Here is a 20,671-nt window from a genome sequence, read left to right as displayed (position 1 = left end):
ATTGCTGTGAGTATGAGGTTAGTTTGGGCTATGATTCAGTCACTGGCTATATTCTTAACACAGGACCCCACGGTTAGAGCTACAGCACCACAAGGTCTGTATTTCTTTCCTCACACTCAGAGCTTATATTCTTGTTCAAGTATCATAGGAGGCAGAGAAATCGAGGCTAACCATTATAATCTATGTTACATTTCTGGGGCGACCGAAAGAGCTCAGTGGGTAACAGTACTTGCCATGCAAGCCTCATGATCTGAGTTCAATCCCCTTTGGAGAGACCAATTCCTGAAAGTTGTCCTTACACACACACACACACACACACACACACACACACACACACACACACACAAGCGTGCGCATGAACCCAGTAAAATTTAAAATATTAAGTTACAGGTTTATGAAGAACATGGAAACCAAGCGATATCGTTCTGGTTTCTCCTAACTTGCTGAGAACACGGGAGGATGGAGAGCATTGCACAAAACTAACTGTATTTACCTAACAGCAAGAAGTAATCAGAAGTTGAAAGGTTTTAAATAGCACTATGTTAGCCAAACTTCCATCTCCCTAGCAGATCCCTGAGAACTTAAAAGGAAGACATGTTTTTGGATCACAGTTTCAGAACAGCTTGCTTCGTGGAAGCAGAGGAGTGTTCCCATGCTAGTGGGATTCTACTTTTGGCTTTAATTCCATTTTGGCACCCAGCCTATTGGGTGCCACCCATATTCAAAGCAAGTCTTTCTCCCTTAGTCACCCCTCTCAGGAAATGGCTCTCTCAGGGAAGTAAGCTTTACTAATTTACCAGTTGCTTCTCAATCCAATTACCTTAACAGTCAAACCTAATCATCACAGCCAAATGGTGGTGGCGCTCATCTTTAATCCTAGCACTCGGGAGGCAGAGGCAGATGGATCTCTATGGCTTCGAGGCCAGCTTGGTCTACAGAGCAAATTTCAGGACAGCCAATACTGCACAGAGGAATTCTGTCTTGAAAAAAAAATCCAAACAAAAACCAAACAACAAAACAAAACGAAAAACCGATCATCATGCTCTTATTTGAAAATCTCCCAAACTCATATTGTCGTTTAGCTCCCCAGGGTGACAGTGTTGAGAGACTTTAACAGATGACGGTCATTAGTAGGTTCTTGACAGTGAGTGGGTTGTCATCAAATGAGACTACTCTGTGTTGTCTTCTTCCTGACAGACATGCTTGATTTCTGCTTGTTCATGAGCAATGTGACGCCCTCATACTCAGTCTCTGGGTATTCCCTTACAACAATACAAGATAGGGTAAGATATGATAGCATTTAAAAATATGAGCTATCTCAGGATAAACCTGGTGTAAAATGTGAAAATCCTATATGCTGAAAACTATGAGAACTGCTGAGAAAGGTTAAAGAATTTGTAAGTAGCCTGGTGGCACATGCCTTTACCCAGCACTTGGGAAGCAGAGGCAGAGGCAGGTGGATCTCAGTGAGTTCAAGGCCAGCCTGGTCTACAAGAGTGAGTTCCGAGAGAGAGAGAGAGAGAGAGAGAGAGAGAGAGAGAGAGAGAGAGAGAGAGAAAATTTGTAAGTAAGTTGAGAAAAATGCTGATTAGGATATCAACACAGCTGAGGGAGCAGATATCCCCAGATTAAACTATATATTCAATGTAATCCCAATAAAATTCCCAGCAGGTTTTTTTTGAGATACAGATGAAATTATTATAAAATTTATATAGAAATGAAATGCAGAGATTTAGAAAACAAACAAACAGAAACCCTCACCAAGACAAACTTTAAAAAAGAAAGAAATCAGACTATTTTATTATGGGGGTAGAGGGATGGCTTAGCAGTCAAAAGCACTTACTACTCTTGCAGAGGACCCAGGTTCTGTTCCCAACACCCATATGGAAGCTGGCAGTCATCTATAATCTAGTTCTAAGGGAACTGGGGCCCTCTTCTGGCCTCAGCAGACACATGGTGCACAAAACATACAAGCAAAACAACATATGCAGAGAATAAAAATAAATATTTTATAAAGACTTATTATGGTATTTCTATAATTTATTGCTTTAATCTCAGATGTCCTCCACACCTAGGTTTTGTGCTGGGGAAGTTACTGGCCACACTGGACACTGGCGGGAGGACTTTGGACATGAGCAGCAAGTGCTAGCCTGAGCAAGCCTTATGTTTGCCTTCCTGTGGCTTCAAAAGGTGTCACAGATCTGCTGAATTTCTGGCTTAAGATCAGAAACAATATTCTTTGCAGCCCTCTTCTTCAGACTAAAGTATATGAACTGAAGTATAAGTTCATATAAAGTATGTGAACTTAGAATAAGAAGTGGAAGGAAACTGACATGGTGGCATATGCCTGTAATCCCAGTACCTGGGAAGATGAGGAAGTGAGAGGAACAAGGCTATCCTTGGCTATAGAATGCGGTTGAGGCCAGCCTGAGGTACATGAGAATCTATCTTCTCCCGGCTGCCCACCCCCCCTCCAAAAAAAAAGAAAAGAAAAAGTAAATGAAGTAAATGATATAAAGTAATTTTATACTCTGGAAGTAATGATACAAAATGAGAGAAACTCAGACCAACTAGTTATTGAGAAGCACACAGGACATGTTCAGTCTCTAGAACATGCTAGAACAGTAGCTCAATGGTCTCTACGATTCAGTTCCTTCTCCATCCTCCCTCCCTCCTTCCTCTCCTTCCTTTCTCCAGTCTACCCTTCTCTCCTTTTCCTTTCTCCTTGTTTCCTTTCTTCTTCCCTCCTTCTCTCCCTCCCTCCTGCTCCCTCCTTTTCTTCTCCTGTCTTCCTTCTCTAATACTAGAGACAACTTGGGAACTTTCATGTGTTAGCTTAAGAGTTCTATCACCGAGCTACTACCCTAGCCTTTTATTTATTTGCTTACTTTATTCATTTTTAATTAATTATGTTTTAAATTTTACATCCCAAATGTTGCCCTAGCATTTTTTAAACCTTTCAATCTTGAGAAAAGTTTTTGCTAAGTTGCCTGGGTGAGCCTTGAACTGAAAACGCTACTGACACAACCTCCTGAGTAGCTGGCTAATTTCTTTTTCTTTAGCTTTTTATGATTTCAGATACAAATTTCTCTGTAAGAATATACTTCTAACTTACACATTGGAAATTTTGGTTCCTTTGGTTCATCTTTGGGCACACACACACACACACACACACACACACACACACACACACAATACACTAAAAATAAGTCATTTTTTTTAATTTTTAAAGATGTTATCAACTTTGAAGGTAGTAATGAAATACAAAGTTTTCATCACCCTTCAAGTCTCAAAAAAAAAAAGTTGGAGCTAGGAATTTAAGAGCAGTAGAATAATTAGACTTCTTGTTCTCTCTATAGAATTAGGTCAATTCACTATTTTCCAAAAGCATCAACAAAAACTATCATGAAACCACAGAGTATTTTGAGGTTTATTTAAGCAATCTGATCACGAAACAAAATAAACTTCTCACTTTAACCCAACAACTGTTTTGTTTGACTTTATAACCCTTTCAGACCCTATTTTTTTAATAATTCATTAATCTGTTCATATTGTCTTATGTGGGTTTTATTCATTATTTTGTAGTTTGCTTGTCTTGGCAAGAACAAAATGCATATTATAAATTTAAGGATTGTGAAATCACTTGTAAATGACCCTTGGGAATCTGAGAACAATAATGTTTTGGGAGAGCCGAAGGTTCAGTGTAGGAAAAATCACTATGCAGATCCGAGACGGAGGCACAGGGCGCTGGATATGGTAGCCAACATTACTTCCCTTCTGATTTCTGACAAAGATTGGTCATTGGTTCTTATGTTACTAGGTTCAGTTAGGGTCTTGCCCATGACCCTTATCAGAGTTCTTATCAGATCAGAGAAACAATCTTTTTGTTTTGTTTGTTTGTTTTGATTTGGGTTTTTGTTTCTTTGTTTGAGACAAGTTTTCTCTGTGTAGCTTGGCTGTCCAGGAACTCACTCTGTAGATCCAGGCTGGCCTTGAACTCACTGAGATCCACCTGGCTCTGCTCTTAAGTGCTGGGACTGAAGGCATGCACCATCATGCCACGCCAGAGGACACACACACACACACACAGAAGGAGGGAGGAAGAGAGGGGCAGAGGGACAGTGAGAAACAGAATCATCCCTCTGAATCTTTGGGTTTTATAGTACTTTTTTTTTTTTAAAGCCAATTGAGAATAGAAGAATAGAAGTCACTCATTCATTATTGTGTTTATTCCAACATGGGGGAGGGGCATGGTATGCATGCCATAGCGCCCACATGGAAGTCAGAGGACAACCTTTTAGAGTGAGTTCTTTCCTTTCACTTTTACCTAAGTTCAGGGGGATAGAGCACAAGTTTCCAGTCTTGGGAAGCAAGTATCTTTATCTGCTGAATCTCTGAGTATTTTTGTAAAATAAACTCTTGCCATTGTGTTTAGTTAGGACAACAAAATGGCCCTGTATTGAACATGTTTAGACCTGTTTTACTTTTCATCAACCCCCAAACAGTACAATGTAACAACTACTTAAATACTTGCTACCTAACTATTTAAGTACTTGCATATGTGTACATAAGTATATAAATACAACTACTTAAAAATTTTGCTAGAGGTGATTTAAAATATAGGCCAGAAGCTGGTCTTGGGGTTACACTTCTGCAACTACAGCACTCAGGTATCAAGCAGGACAATCACTGTAAGTTCAGGCCAACCTGGTCTACATGACAAGTTTCAAGCCAGTTAGAACCACGTACTCAAGCCCTTTCTCAAAAATAAATACATAGAATAAAGTATGTAAGGAAGGTGTGCTCTGATTATATGTAAATATGATGACCTTTTATGTAGGAGTTGAACATTCATGTATTTTTTTCTTTTTGTCTTCAGATGGTCTTAGAATAAAGATCTAAGGGGTATTAAAGAATGATTGTGTATGAGTACGCATATATATTTAAAAGGGTTGGCACCTGTGAATGCAAGGCTTGACAAATCTGAAACCTACAGGCCATTAGGAACTCAGGCAGGAATTGATTTGAGACAGAACTAACTGTTCCAGGAAACCCATTTTTATTGTGATGGTGGTTAACTAGTTGGCTTTGGCCGCTCATGTTAGTGAGACTACTTCCTGATAGCTTTTCTGTTCTGAAAGAGGTTCAGAAAACAAAAGTGGGTGATGGAGAGAGTTTTCAAAACAGAACTGATTAATATTTTACAACTAGCTTTCTTAAACAGGAACACTGGGCTAGGGAGTGAGAAATGTGAACTCCTGCTTTGGCTGTAAGTTGTGAACAATCCCCATAAAGTCCCTGTGTTCATATTCCATAAGCATACCTCTGGCATCCCAGGAACAGTCTGTAATGTGTGTAAAAGGATCGATATAAACTGGCATGGTGGTACAGACTTTTAATTCCAGGACCGGAGAGGTAGAAAGATCATTAGTTCTTGGCTAGCCTGGGCTACTTAGTGAAGCCTTGTCTCAAAAAGTCCAAAGCAAAGCAAAAATAAAAAATAAATGGCAATACGAACAAACAAAGAATTATTTTTCCTTGTGTTTCCATTGTTTTGAAGGCATTTTATGTAGTGTAGTTCCCCAATCCACATTTCAGAAGAGGATAGTTCTGGTTATGTTCAAAGTCTCCATGTTTAGGACAAAGTCTTCAGATACAGGCATTTGCCAACAGCCCACTTTAACTCCTAGGATACAAAGTGATCTCTCAGTCCCTGACTACACATGTCCCTGTCATTCAGAACAGACACAGGCATGACTGCCTGGATAAAGACAGTCAAGATTTTTTTTTTCTCCATTGGCTTACGAAAATAAAATCATACCATATTATGTTTTCTCTCCCCTGCGCTAGCTTCTGTAGGATTTATGAATTTCACCGAGCAGTGCATGTGTGTGTGTTCAGTTTTGATACCCATCTATCTCTTTGTGTGTTAGTGAACAGGGTAGAAAAATGCAGACAACAGAGTAACAGAAAAGAAAATATCTCATGAATAGTCTTAGACACATTTAATATTATTGATGATATTCTGTGATAAAGTGGAACCACAGGACCAGGATTTATATATTTACTTGCTTACTGAATTGGCCCTATACACTGGAAGGAAAATTAAATCTAATTTAGCTTCCAAGGATTTTGAGCATATTCTGGGGGCATTTGCTTTATATATTTTTATATATTTTATATTTTTTATATTTTTATTTATTTTAGGTGGATTTTTTTTAAGACAAGGTCTTCTGTTGGTCATGCTGACCTCCAACTAGCTTATCAGCTAAAAAATGACCTTGACTCTTGATTCTTTTGTCTCTACCTCCCAAGTGCTGGATTCCAGGCAAGCACCCCAGCATCTGGCCTATTTTATATTTTTAAAGAGAAAACAAATTGGTTGAATCTAAGATTTGCTCAGAAAACTTTAACTACTACCTAGCTTCCTCTATCTACAGAGACTGGCCCCTCCTGGCACTCCAGGCTCAGTTTAGGGAAACAGGGTGTGAGAGTTAAATTTCTTCTAAAAGTCAACTGCAGAATAGTTTAAAATGTCTATGTTGGTTGGTTGACAGATTGGGATTCCTTCCCAAGATGGGGATGGCTTCCTTTTTGTCTGTTCTTTATGCAGGCGTGTAAGCCTAAATGCTGAGGGCTGGCCACAGTGCTCTGCACCAAGATAACTTGTTTCTTGTATGTGTAATTAAATCATAATGTAACCTTGACTGGTTTGTTCATTTTAAAAGATCCAGTTAGCAAAAATAGGAAAGGGGGAAGCATAAAAATAAAAGGAGTTTGTGGTTTAAAAATGAAACCTCCAAATAGATATTTAACAGAAAAACATTTATTTTTTTTTCTTTATTAGCACTTGTGGTGTACCAGAAAAACAGGACAGCCTCATTGCGCTGGAGTTAAGAAAACCATCTCGAAATGTCTTCACCGATCTGGCTCCAACAGTATTTCAGACACCTCGATTTGACACTATCCACAGTAAGTGAAGAACACGCAGGGATTCGGTCAAACTCACCCTCCTGGAAAACTGCAAATAAGGATATTATTGACTGAAGTTGACCGTCGTCTATGTAAATCACTCAAATTAAAATCTAAATTTTAAGAAAATGGGCCGCGGATGGTGTGTTTGGGCTTCCAACAAACTCTCAGCTGAACTCTAAAGCTGGGACTGCGTTTCCCCAAATTTTTTTCTTAAGTAAGAGGTCCCATTAATCCGCGTGGGGCTCGCGTGTCTCTTAAGAGTGGTTAGAGAGCCCCCATCCCCCAAATCCAGACGCACCCAGAGCTGGGTGAACCATTCTGGGCTGTCAAAACACAAGGCGCGGTGCTCAGTCCCAATAACTCCAGTGATGATTAATGAGCGGCTTGATCACTTAATATCTCATGTGATTAAATTATAAGGCGTGGGGGAAGGGAGCTCCGCACACTCCCGGCCGTGGTGGGGGACACGGACCAGCCAGCGGGTACCGGCAGCGCGCTAGCCTTACACTCCAGCTTCGAAGGTTGCCTGGAGAGGCTCTGCCACCGTGGGTCTGCGCCTTCCCAAGGTCAGTGGGTCTGGGGAGAGGGAGGGAGGAGAACCTGGGGTCTCTGGCCAAGGGGAGGGGATGGGAGGGGAGGGGAGGTGTGCACACTCGGTCGCTTGGGTCAACGCTGCCCACTCGTTTTATGGCAAAGCAGATAGCTGGTCGCAGGAAAACAGTCTTAGGCAGGGAACTGTCATATCTTAAATCTCTTTCCCTCTGCAGCAGTCTAGGACCTTTCTGGGGTTACGACGCCCCTCTAAAGAAGAAGCGCGGGGCCTGGAACTTTTGTGTCTCCACCTGGCCCCCGCCCCCACGCATCTTGACCTTGAGTGGCTTTTCCTATACACAGGCCTGGTGACCGTCAGGTGGGACCACCCAAAGCCACTCTTACTGAGCCCGCAGTCCCTGGCCCAATATAGGGCTGAGCGCTGTTCACGCCAGCCCTGGGTTCAACCTGGAAGGTGTGTGCAGCCGCCCCAATGTACCGATGTGCGGAGACTGCAGAGACTCCAAAAAAAACAAAAAAACAAAAAAACAAAACAAACAAACAAACAAACAAAAAAAACTAGGGGGTTTCTAATTGTTTGCGGGGGAAAAGGAACCGGAATAGTGGGGAAACGGTCACCTTTGCATTTTAAAAGGGATTCAGCTGAGATTCGGGTGAGCGCAGGGCTACGCTGATTAAAAGGAAGGAGGCTGTCATTTTGTGGAGGCTGTAGCTACACAGTTCTGCCTCCGGCGAGGCAGGTGGCTAGCGGCCTTTGCATTTCTGTAGGGCTAAGTGTCCCCGCTGGGGACAGCAACCTCAGAGGGGTCCTGAGAGGCAGCTGGTAGGACGCCGGGAACAACACCTCTTATTTCATGACCCTATTTTTGGGCTTTACCATTTAGCCAGAGGTGGGCAGGTCCTCCTGGTGCAGACACGAAGAAACGGCATCCCAGAGATGTGTTAAGAGCCAAAGCAGAAGAGTTAAAATCAAAGTACTATGGTCTAGAACCGTAGAGGGCCCCAGATAGGCTGAACTTTCAGCCCAGAAATGATAACGGGTGGGGGTAGGGTGGGGGCTGCAGAGGTAGGAGAACTGCGGGTGGAAACCAGAATGCCTCCTTTCACTTAACCAGGAATGAAAGGGTAAGAGGCCAAGAATAGCACGCTGGTGTTTTCTTCTTCAGAGAAAAGATTGCAAGCTTCCTAGGGTAGCTCCTGGGATATGGGCAAAAATGACATCTCTCCTACCTAATTTCTTTGAAACTAGCACCTCAGAGGGGAGAAAATCACTAATAACTAAGCACATCATATGCATGTATGTATATATGAATGTATCTTATTGTGCATGCAAATGTATATATGAAACATTATTATATACCCAAAGAAAATTAAAAGAAAACAACCCATCTAAAGCAGAAACAAGCCCTGTACGCAGAGGTTTGGCCTGAAATGTTTCCGAGTTAACAGCCGTAGACTCACAACAATTTCAGTATATTCTACCTCAAGGAAGAAAATATTCTGAAGGGTTGGGAAGCGAAGGGGCCTGAAAGGTGAAGGGCCTAGAAAATGCCTTGGTCCTTGGCCTTAAGTGGCTTAAAACCTGGATAGACCTTCATTCCAAGGCTGCCCCTCTGTCCTGGGCTCAGGCTCTAGAGGCACCACTCCCCTCAAGGTGTGTTAGTAATAATTAGAGAGGGTTTAAGGTCAAAGCTGTTGTCTTAGTAGATGAGGCAGAGAAGTTTGAAGAAAGCAGGCCCAGAATATTGCCTTTGTTTGACTCTGCAGTACTGTCATGCCCTAAGGCTAACAGGTAGTTTCCGTTGTGACACTTTTGTTCCTGTAACTAAACCCATTCCTTCCATTTGTTTGTCTGTGCTTTACTCAGACACAGCTGACCCCATATCGGGTTCTGCCAGAAACGGTGGCTTTGGATCTACAGAGAACCGTTATTTTTAAAAAAAAAAAAAAATCCTATGCCAACCTTTCTCTCCCTACCATACACACCAGATTGCAGTCTGTGGGAAAGCAATTCCTTTTCACTAGAACTAATGTGGGCTCCGAGGAGATCAGACAGAGAACAGTCAGAGAATGTGCCTTGAAAAGAACTACTGTGTTCTCAATATTAACTTGGGACAAGGAGGTGGGAGCATGGCCAAACTGGGTTTTATTACCCTGGTTATCTGTTGACTCAACAATGCCAAGCTACTAAGGATTCCTAAAGTTTCGAAAGGAGAGTCAGTTTTATTCTCTTATTCCCAAGATCACTTCAGTTTGATGATGTTGGAGATCTGCAGAATAGCGTCCAAATCGGTGATGCAATCGGCCGCATTGTTCGCTAGACTTGTGGGTAAGCGATCTAGAGGGACCTTTTCTTCCTCCGGAGCGCGAGTTGGCGTGCTTTGATTTCACCCCTCACTCTCCGCCCTGCTGCCCAGCATCATTTAGGCCAAGATCGGGTATAATGGGAAACACCATCAGCAGACAATTACCCTTTCAGAGGATTCACTTCTCCTCACAGACACTGTTATTTGAGAAATAGGATCATTTGATTTCATATTGCACTAAATAACACCCAGCCGGTTCAAATTGCCAGCTTCTTAAAAACCGCCCATTGGAATAAATTGCAGCAGCCTCTTTGGCTTTTCAGGCCAATACTGTGGGTACTGTGGGTACCGGGAAGAACTTACAAAAGTAACTCTAAAGCCAACCCTGAGCAGTCTCCACCGTGTCCCCCTCTCCCAACTTTGACATGGCTCGACCACTTGACTTTGGAATTAAAATGCACAGCTTCGGTCACCCCAGGAAGCGATTCGAACTACAAAGTGCATAAGTGTTCATCAGAGAAAGACAGTGTGGGATAGGAGCCACCGAGTTCTCTATGTCCTGCTCGCTTGCTTTGAAGGGTTAGTGTGCTTGAGGACTGCTACAGGTTTGTGCTTCACAAGCGGTGTCTCGCCCTTCCGGTCCCTGGTCTCTACTCCTCAGAGCCTTGTCACTACCGCCACCGCCGGCAAAGCTTCGCGCTCTCATGCACTGTTCTTTCTACTCTAGCGGCTAGAGCTAGTCTGGGATCCACGACCCCAAAGGTCCGCCTAGATGGCCAAAAGAGGAAGCTGCATTGGGTCATCAGGCCCTAGTGGAATGGGAGGGAGGAGAAGGCCAGAAGCTAGCAGAGAACATTAGTTCGCTGAACACGAACCATCACAGACATTTTAGAAAAAAAAAAAATTAAGCCCTCTGAAGTTGACCGGTTTGCTCTGGTTTAATTGATGCTGTTCAGCTGAGTGGCAATTGTTCTGCGGATGGGGCAAATCCATCCCCACCCCACGAACTCAAAAAAGAAAAAAAAATGGAGTCCTTGCGTCTTGGTTCCTTCACGCCAATGGACAGAGTGTGTTTAAGACTGACAGTTTTGGCAAACATGTCCTTTGCAGCCTTGCGTTGTTAGATTTGTGTTTATATACTTCGGAAAAGTGCGTTAGATTTTTCCTAGATAAACCGAAGGCAGGATCCTGGAGACTCTCTCTCCCTGGCGCACCCCCATTGCTGGCAGGAGCAAGAAGGAACCTTTTGGTGGGCCAGTAATACTAGGCGGTTAGTGACCTACTGGGGAGGGAGCCTTTGTCTTTGGTGGGACTGGGAGGAGTCAGGGAGAAGGGAGAGATGTGGTATGAGCCCTTAGGGAAGGTTCCAGGAGCCTCAAATTCCTAGGTGTTGGGCTGGCGTTTGGGGCAGGTGTCTGGGAAAACGTGGGCTGTCCAGTTAAGATGGGTCCTTGGGGGAGCCGAAGGTTTCACTGTGCTCTCCTTCTGCATTTGGCCTTGTTCTGGGAACCCTTAGCCTCGCAGCTCCGTAGCATTGTTAGGTCAGCTTTTCTTCCTCATCAATAAAAGTCTATCCAGGAGCCCTAATATACCCCCAATAAAAAATCTGGGCTATGAGCCTTGGATGCTACCCTCTGGAACCCAGGAGGAAAACATAGGGCTCAGCTTCCCATGACTCCAAATCCGGCGTATCCGGATCTAGGGCAGGCATAGGACTGACCCGTAGGTCTCCCGGAGAGTTCTGGCTCCGGCTCCAGGAGGTCCTTAACACTAAGACGGTCGTTCACGTTCAGTCCCTGGCGCCGCACTAAGCCCACCCCGAGAGCCTCCAGGCCGGTCATCCTCAATTGGAGTGCCCCCTTTCAACTTCCCATTTCTTCCCCGTAGACTGTAAAACCCACCCCCACGAAGTGCAAAGGCCACAAGGGCAGCTTTTCTAAGAGGTTGGAACAGAGCGGTTAAATTCCGCGGTTCAGGAAAGGCGATCCAAAGTTCACAGCCTGTGCAAACCGAACCTCGGAGCTTCTGGTGGAAGAGCCGCGCGCCGTCAACGGACTTGGGGCCGCTGGCAGAGGCTGCTGAGCGGCGGACTGAGCTTCGGGAGCCCCAGAGAAGACTCTCGGGAGGATGTGGAAGGACCTTTCCCTTCTTACAGGCCTTTGACACTCTTCTCCCCGACCAGAGTCGGAAGAGTGTAAATTAGGACCGACCTCCAACATCAGCTGGGGAAGTCATGCCCGCCCGGTCCAGGCCTAGGAGCCTAGGTGGGACAGCTGTCACAACTCCTGTCGCTTTGGGGAGTGGCTAAGTAGGTCAGCCACTTTGCCCACTATTACCGCCCCCCACGGTCGCTCGCGTGTCAGTGCCGGTCCCCGCGCCACCCTCGCTAGCGCGTTGTCCCTCCAGGTCGCCGCGTTTACCAGCGCGTTTTGTTCCGCAGTTGGATTCCAGGCTGAGGGGCTGTAACCGTGCTCTCCTCCGACGGACGCTAATCAAGTAATTTCCCCATCCCAGTCCCATCAAATTGCTCTTTAGCTGTTGAACCACGGAGTTTTGCTCGTCTTTTCACATGCTAATCACACCCATTCAATGGCTCTCGGTGGGGCTGTTTGTCGCGGGATAAATCTCCTTGTTTGCCCGCTGCATGATTAATTGATATTGTTGTCTGGCTTTTGTGGGGACCGCCAGGAGCTGAAAGGCGACGCGTTGTGGCTGCGCCGGGGGCCGATGGCGACATCTTCGGGCTGCAGAGGTCCCCGCAAGGTCGGGCCAGGGCTGATGACATTATGCGCCCGATTTGGTTTTCCTTATTAGAACGATGATGAAAGACTTGGAGACCCCAGTCTTTACAGCTCACCACCCGAGCGCAGAAAGCACAGCATTTAAGCCACAAGCACAGACAAAGCCCTGGCATTTGCTCAATTCAGGGAAACGAGTTGGGTGTCCAAGCAGGAGACAATTACATCTTATTTCGGCCCACCCGGGATTTTAGTGGAGCTGAATGTGGGAGTACTGAGCAAAGATTTAGGTTTTCGAACAAAGATTTTTTTTTAAGTATTTTTGATTGAGGACGCTAAAATTGAGAAAACAGTTAAAGAACCAGCAAAGGGAGCCATCGTTGCTGCAGACAGTGGTCCAGCAGATCCCTTGCAAAGGCGCCTAGGCACTGGACACTGCTTGTCGGTTTGCAGAAGTGCGCTGTTCTGCCACCGGCTTCCCAGCCACCATCAAAGTATGCCCGACAGGAGGACTACGGCCCCAGTCAGCCTGCAAATTCCCATTTTATTTGATGGCATCGTTCCCTACTGGATGCTGTATTTTTCTGTAGTGCAACCAAACCTCCAAATTCCTTTGCCCCCCGCCCCCGCACCCCTCTTCTGCACCCTGGGGTTTTATCCTCCACGGACATCCCTAAAACTTGGAGATTCAATTAAACAATTCCAGTTACGCAGAGCTCCTACGGTCTGCTTATTGCAAATATTTCCTTTTTCGAGTTCTTAAAAGAAAAAAAAAAGGCAAAGCAAAGAAAAGAAACTGTCGCCTCCGCTTTCACCGCGCGCGGGGTAATTGATAGGCGCCATCAGAGGTCAGAATTTGCATAAGAATTAAGAGCAGTAAATTAATTTAATATTCCGTGCACATCTCCAATTATTCCTGGAGACCTTTGTCTCCGCGGCTGCCAGAGAGGGGATTCAGCTGCTCTTCAACCAAACAACATCTGTGCGGTTAATAATTTGATAAACAGCTCATACAAATAGTTTCTGAATTATCTGGCTGCCCAATGACTATTCAGTTTGGAAACGTTTTGGCAGGGTCTCCCGGAGTCCTCTGAGGGACTCAGGCTCCCGCCCTGACAAATGTCCTATCTTTTAAACATCAGCAGAAGACAATGTCTAAAATAAGTCATTATCGTTGAGGAATAATCCTAACCCTTAAAAAAACACAAAACAAAAACAAAAACACAGCCTGGGTGTACAAGGTTAGGGCAGGTCCTCTGTTAGAGGCCTGTGGCGAATAAACAGGCTGGGGGTCAGACAGAGTGAAGAGCTCAGTGTGTGTAGAAAAGACTTGGTGAGTGCAGAGATGTGCAGGAGGTTTCCTTTAGCCCTGTCACACCCGCTACACCTCAGAGAAGAGTTTTGTGGAAGGATGGACTAGAAGAAGACCAAGGTGTGGGGGAGGAGCAGATGGAAATTATTTTTTCACTATGTTGCTTCTGGTATCTTTCATTTTTCTCTCTACATGTGTTTTTAAAAATGCGCGCACACACACACAAATGGCAGGCCCAGAGAGTAGGTAAGCTATGTTGGCTCCTGTAGGCTTTGACTGGTTTGTCCCTCTTTGAACACACCCCCTCCTTCCCACCCTGATTCACCCACCAGTGAACTGAAAATAGCCTCTCACAAAGCCCAGGTTATGCACAAGGCAGATAGAGAGGCCCCCCAAAAGCTTTAAGTTGGCCTAAATAGAGAACCAGCCATTATAAGATGATGCTGTCCTATGTCAAACTCAGTCCCAATTTAGACCCGAACCCCATACTGTTACCGTCTGTAGCACCAAAGATGTCATGGCTGTCACTATGCTTTTATCTTCCTGCCGCCCTTAGCAAAGCCTCTTCCTGATATAAAATCTAGAAAGGAACCATTTGATCTTGAATGAGACTCAGACTGCTCTAATTCTTGCAACCTGTGCTTTGCAGCTGTTTACAACAAATATGCATTTACCCTGGAATTGTTCTGCAGTGACTTCAATAGAACAGGGGGGATCTACAAGAGTCTTTATCTCTGTCTATACATTTCCACGTGTTTGATGTACACACCTCATACATTCAGTATTCTACTTTCTATTTCCCACATTGCTGACAATCTAAGTACTTGAAGCCACTGAAAACTACCCAGAAGTTCTGAGTAGTGTGGAGCCAGTAATGTGATAGACCTTTACCCGGCTACTCTAATGAGCTCCCGGTTGCGCTGAGCTTTAAAGGCGAACCCTTCAGGCTATAGGCCTAAACATACAACTTTACAATGAATACAATGCTTGCCTGGGCTCAATTGAAGAATTCCTTTTCCAGAAAACAAGTCCTCATGTCATACGAATAGGACAATAGTATTTCTACTAGGCACATCCATTTCTATTTTTAACATTTTCTTCTTGCATTTCATTAGGTTTCTTCCACAGAACTGTAGATAGTGGGGCCTTGAAGGCTTTTATATGCACACAAATCGTCTCCGTTATTGATTGGGGGGGTATCTGTCTATCTTTTTCAAGATTATTATTAATTCTTGACTTTGATTCAGACTTCTTTACTCACCCCGAATGATTTGAAAACATTTCTTTTCTTAAATGGAACATTATCAATTCTTTGGGGCGTCATTCTAATTTTAAACACCGACATATTCAACTGCCTAATCTCCAGCTCTGATGTTATTCGTTTTTATGCTCACAACCTACCCCCTTGGGTTCTTTTATACTCCATATTTATCTTCCTTAAATGGTTGACTTTTTTTCCCCTTTAAAGCAGCAAGGACAGAAAGGTGGTTAGTAAATAAGAAGGCAGATGACATCGTATTTTTGACTATGTGAGTCAAGACACAAAACATGAAACGTTGAGATTCTTCTTCTACTCATGAAAACCCCGTTCAGACAAGCTTTCTGGACATGATCCAAGTTAGTGAGCTTGGAAGGGTTGCCCTTATACATGCTCGGCTCTTTGGTGATGAAACAGCATTGCCAACACAGTCTAAGTTAGGTATACCCTCGGAGGGAGGTTTGAACATAACCACAGGTTGGTCCAGTGTGTGTGAGGTAACCAACTTCCTGTGTGGAGCTCAGATAAGAAGTAGCCCTTCCTCTTTGTGCTCATGAGCGCTTCAAAATACTGGGGCTGTTGTAATGAGTGTTATTTGATACTTAAAGGACAGAAATCTTGGGGTTCACGAGGTGGCTCAGCAGCAGATAAGGATACTTGCCACCAAGCTTGCCAATCTGAATTCCAATTCTCTAGCCACATGTGTCAGAAAGAGAGAACTGACTCCCACAAATTGTCCTCTGACCTCCATACAAATACCATAACACGTGTGTGCTTTTTCTCTAACTGAATGAATGAATATAGTTTTAAATTTAAGGGAAAAAAAACCTCACAAACTTTGGTAATGTCTCACTGCAGTTGAAAAAGAAAATATATACTTTATGTTTTGGAGAAATTTTAATTGCCAAGAGGTAGAATGATGATTTAAAGATTCAGTGTGCTCTTTATTAAAGAATATCCCCTCCCCAGGGATGGGAAGCAAACCTAGGCTCTTTAAGATCATCCGACTTAGGATGTTTTTCTTGTCTTGAAAGTAACATAGTCATGAAATTCTTCCTATAAACAAATTCTTCTGACTTACTTTTGTTGACCTGAACAAATATACTTTTTTACATATGGGGTCAGCTTAATATTTAAAATTTATAAAAATGAAAAAATGTGTAGATTCACAGAAAAGCTATTAACAGGATCACCCAAATAAAGAGTCTGTTCTCATGGTCTTCTATTTTAATACCAAAATGAACTGTGCTTAGTTAAGAGGTCTCTCCACCTGTAATACTGCTTCAAGAGGATACTTCTTTGTGGGCTTGGAATGTTTGGAAACCACAGAAGCAAACCCAGATTCTCCAGAGATGTTTGTCAAAGTTTCTTTTCCCTAAAGGATAAATGCTAGAACCCTGGTTCTTTCCTTTCCTACGGGGCTAGGATTATAGTTAGGCCAAGTCCAGCTTTACAGCTCTTCAGGAGCTCCCTTCACAGTACTGTGACTGGAGCTTTGTGAAGTTGTTAACACACAGGAGAGGGTTCTGCAGAAGGCAATGGAGCTCTTTGACAAAGGCATGTCATTGAAAGAATCTATGCCATGAGCTGAGCTCAACATGCTTCTGCTTAAAAGGAGGAATCATGGGCAAGAGTGTCTGTGAGTCTCCTATGCTGTTGACCTGAAAGTCTGATCCAGTCAATCTATCCAGAGAGGGAGCCCAGGAGCATGTTCAGCATTGCTGATTCTGTGATGAGGAGAGTTAGACCCCCGTAATACCAGATTCCTTAGCATGGCATGTGAGACTTTCTACAGCATGGCTGGAATCAAAGTGGAAGGACAAAGGAAAAGTTGTGGGCAGAAAAGCTAATAGTTCTTCTTGTGTATTCACTAGCTGCAGGCAGTTGAGTAATTGCCTAAATTTCTGTCACAGACAATAGTTTTCACCAATTTCTTTTCTCTTTCTAGTATGTACATGGCTGTCCAGCTGAACTGCAGTTCTTCGTCTCCTTTGCAGCTACACATGGCCCCTGGGACCACATTCTCACCAACGAGACACAAGCAGATTGGTGTGCATACTTGTGTACACCTCTCTCTTCCTTCTTGCTGTCTGGGGTTCTGCTACTGGAAGTTCCGGGGTCCCATGATGTCCTCTTGGATCAGTCACCTCTTTTATCAGGGAGAAATTAATTTCTATTTTGATTTAAAGCCTTTCATTCAACCTTTCATGGGCATATATTCAAAACAATCTTCCTAGCTTTGGTATTCGTAACTATGGAATGAGAGTATACTAGTTTGGATTTCTTCAAAAGCAGGCAGTGTTTTAGAGGATGGTCCCAGAAAACACCATGAGTTGAGAGAAGAAAGGCAACTTTCTGGTATCAGGGAAGAGTATGTTATGAAGCAAGTTATCTTTGTGGGCCACTAGAATGTAATTCTCTGGAAGGACTAGGGAGACTGTGAACTGTGAGCCTGTATGACTTGGAGTGAGTGTTCATGCTCCATCCACCCTCTGTCATTAGCTGAAGGCTATTTGTGACTTTCCAAACACTCTGCCCTATTACTGAGGCAAAGTTAGCTTCCAACGGGAAAACCAAGGTGCTGGTGGTTTGGACATTAAACTGGTACACACCGATGTGTAAAAGAGAAGGAACTACAGACAGGACAGGAACTACAGACAGGACACTGGGTAGCGCCTGCCGTAGAGGAGTTTAAAATAGGTGGCCTCAGATCTACTTCCTGTATTAATGTTTTTTTGGGTTTAACATTAATATGTATTCTTCTAGTTGATATCTGAAATGCCTACTCCAGCTGAATTTGTTTGCAAACTTAAGAGTTTCTCATGTACCGTACGGATTTGTTCTTATTTTACTTCTGTCTTTACATGGGTAAATCAGTTAGACTCTTGAATTCCCTTTATTAATGCTGAATTGTTTACATGTCGCTTTTTAACCAACCACCTTGGGACTTTACAGCTTAAAGCAACACTTTGTGTGGGTCAGAAAACCCAGGCAGAGATTGCTGTGCATTTCTTCACGGAGGCTCAGCGTTTACGTAGAAATTCTAAGACGACTGCTCATCCCCCAGATGCAATAGTCACATGACCTCTAATCATTCTATGGCTTAGCAGAGACATTTCACCTGCATAAGAGTTGGACTGTAAGAGAAAGGCTGTGGACAATACTGGTCTTTTAAAGACTGAGACATTCCAAGATCTAGGAAATGTCACACAGGTCTCAATTCTATAGTTCGAAACAGTCACAAAGTTGGGCTAGATTCAAGAGAAATCAGCTCCTCTCCTTGATGGTAGGAGTTTTGTTATATGGGAGGAACTTGGGTACTGTCCATCCTGCCCATGTAACCCTCCTTCTACCTATTCCAAGCCCCAGGTCACATTTCTATCCTCCATTCTCACCATGTTACTACTTCACAATCGTCTTCTATTCTACTCTTAGAGTGTTTATCAGCCGTACTTGTTAAGTTTTCCTTAGTTATTTATTGTCTTGTGAAATTCTTTATGGCAACTTATTGTTGGACCTTCCAGGACAGAAAATAGAAGATGGAGTTCCAAGGTCACTTTGAACAGTTTGGAGCAGCTGGTGGATTCTTTCTTAGTTCATGTTCATGTTCATATGAAGGGCAGAAACATGAAGGCCAGGCAGAGAGAGAGTGACCAAAATATATGCTCTTAAATTAACATCTACTACTGTAAAACTCATTTCTAGTATCTTATTCTAGAGTATTCAACTATACATTCTGAAAATTAGTATTTTTTTTAAAAGCCCTCCTAGAATAAATGAGACCTGGATGACACACAGAAATTTATACCCAGAAATGCTTGTGAATGTAATGAGTCACCTGGAAGGCCCAAACAGCCTGCTCTTCCTAGCTGCTAGTAGTCCCACCATGATGTTCTATCCCTCTGGTTGAGCATTAGCCTTTTGAAAAACTTAAGCAATGACTGTTGGGCCTAAAATTGGAACAGGGAGAGTGTAAATTTGAATATCTGTGTCTTGGTATAAATTAGCTGATGAGAACAACGTTTCTCTTTCTCTTACAGAAGAAGTTAGAGCATGACGAGTGTTCTAGAAGATCAGAGGTGACTGGTGCTGAGGAATGGAGACTTGAGAATGAGGTATTCCCATGGACAAATCATCTCCCTTCACCTCAGCCAGGCTGCTGGGCCAGAAGACATACTACATTATGTGTTATTCTGGGCAGTAGAAAGTAGCACATATGTCCATGGAAAGCAAAGAAACACAAAAATATGAACCAAGGGAAATTTTCAGAACAAATGAAAAAGTCTGTATGGCCTGGTCATCGGTTGATGGATAGTCCTCAAGTCTGTGAAGTCCAGTCTCTGAGGCTGTGACTCTACTCTTAATCCTTAGGTTTCCAAAGGCAGAGGAAGCCTGTGGGAGAATGGGCCACCATGTGCCTAGGATATACACTGGTTCTCTCTCTCTCTCTCTCTCTCTCTCTCTCTCTCTCTCTCTCTCTCTCTCCCCTCACTCTCCTTTTCCCTCTCTTTTCTTCTCTCTTCTTTTTTCCTTCCTTTTTCCTCCTCCTCCTTATTCTTTTCTTCTTCTTCCTTTGGTACAATCACCAAAAGAAGATCTGTAGACAATTGGAATGACCAAAAGATTGACAAAACTTCCTCAGTTGATCCTACTGACTAGGGTGGGGAGTGATTATATAACTTCCTGAACACAGTCTTCTTGCAAATCCTACCCCACTTCCTAACTAAATGGCTTGACGGTCATTTTATATCAAATTTTTACTATATCAGCTAAAGACTGCTTGCCTCAGCCAACCCCTTGGCTAAGGGTGTCAGATGAGTCAAAGATGTTTCTTCAGACAATCTCACTGCCACAGTTAGCACCATTCTGTGACTGATCACTTGCATGCAGAAACTGTTTCTTTGCGGTTCTTGGAGGTTTGTAGCGGATATTCTCTGCTCCAAGGAGGTAGATAGAACATGCAGCCTGCAGTGGATCATATCCAGGTTTAAATCGTTCCGTCAGTAGCTGCGTGATCTTGAGCACATTGGAATACCTTCTTTAGATAGATGAAAACATTTCCTCATCTGTAAAGTGAGGAGAGCCACACTCAACTCACAGGACTGTTGGGAGTAATATATGCAAATACATGCTGATTCTAGGCACATTGTATTTAATAAATAACTTCCAAAACAAGGGACTTTTTTGTTATTTATTCTTTGATCATTTCACTATGTCACCATGATGCCCTCTGTGCGTGTACAGTTCCCACCAGTAGACGTACACGTAAGTACCTGAGACTCCTAAAGATAGAAAAGAATACCAGAGAAGGTAAACTTCTGGCCATCCAGTTAATCGAGGAGAAACTTTTGGTACCAATTTGGGGGAGAGCTATAAAGTAGGCTATGCACTTAGACCAACCATAACAGACAGGAATTCTGTTTTATGATTGAAATAACAAGTGAGATGGTATAAAATGTGGAGATGTGCCTTTTGCCTAGAACATCCATTACCAAATTTCGTATGGACTGAACGTTTTTCCTGTGTGTAC

General features: G+C 43.4%; 2 long non-coding RNA genes across 3 annotated transcripts; one reads left to right on the top strand and one right to left on the bottom strand.

The window, feature by feature from the left end:
* Window positions 1-6,810: 6,810 nt before the first annotated feature.
* On the bottom strand, window positions 6,811-11,979 carry LOC134486461 (uncharacterized). Its single transcript, XR_010065419.1, has 2 exons — window positions 11,849-11,979; window positions 6,811-7,021 (listed from the first exon to the last, which is right to left on the bottom strand). It is a non-coding gene; the product is annotated as an uncharacterized LOC134486461 (long non-coding RNA).
* Window positions 7,286-20,316, top strand: LOC134486460 (uncharacterized). 2 transcript variants are annotated; one of them, XR_010065418.1, is made up of 3 exons: window positions 7,286-7,541; window positions 17,090-17,190; window positions 19,182-20,316. It is a non-coding gene; the product is annotated as an uncharacterized LOC134486460 (long non-coding RNA). The 2 variants fall into 2 exon arrangements; XR_010065417.1 differs by lacking the exon at window positions 7,286-7,541 and adding an exon at window positions 7,600-12,329.
* Window positions 20,317-20,671: the final 355 nt, after the last annotated feature.

Source organism: Rattus norvegicus, chromosome 3 (assembly GCF_036323735.1).
Source record: "Rattus norvegicus strain BN/NHsdMcwi chromosome 3, GRCr8, whole genome shotgun sequence".
NCBI lineage: Eukaryota > Metazoa > Chordata > Mammalia > Rodentia > Muridae > Rattus > Rattus norvegicus.
The sequence above is the reverse complement of the archived record's forward strand: the minus strand, read 5'-3'. Positions and strand labels throughout refer to the sequence as shown.